General features: G+C 10.6%; 1 protein-coding gene across 1 annotated transcript in view; it reads right to left on the bottom strand.

Moving 5' to 3' along the window:
- EMH_0007700 (uncharacterized protein) overlaps positions 1-284 on the bottom strand; it is a gene marked incomplete at both ends in the record, with an annotated part of 7,653 nt that overhangs the window by 1,719 nt on the left and 5,650 nt on the right. The gene's annotated exons all lie outside the window — the stretch shown is intronic.

Below are 284 nucleotides of genomic sequence, written 5' to 3'. Positions count from 1 at the left end.
TAAATATATATATATATATATATATATATATATATATATATATATTATATACATATATATGTATTTTATTTTATTTTATTTAAAACAAAACACACAAAAACAACAAAACAAAAAAATACAAAAAGATAAACAAATTAATTAATTGAGATATAAATAAATAAACTAACAAACAAACAAATAAATAAATAAATAAACAAATAAATAAACAAACAAAAAACTAAATAAATAAATAAATAAATAAATAAATAAATAAATAAACTTGTATAGCAATGTGTTCTATCATA

Source organism: Eimeria mitis, genomic scaffold, assembly GCF_000499745.2.
Source record: "Eimeria mitis Houghton genomic scaffold, Emh_scaff319, whole genome shotgun sequence".
NCBI classification, from domain to species: Eukaryota; Apicomplexa; class Conoidasida; order Eucoccidiorida; family Eimeriidae; genus Eimeria; species Eimeria mitis.
Note: the sequence above shows the minus strand (reverse complement) of the source record. Positions and strands in the feature narration are given on the sequence as shown.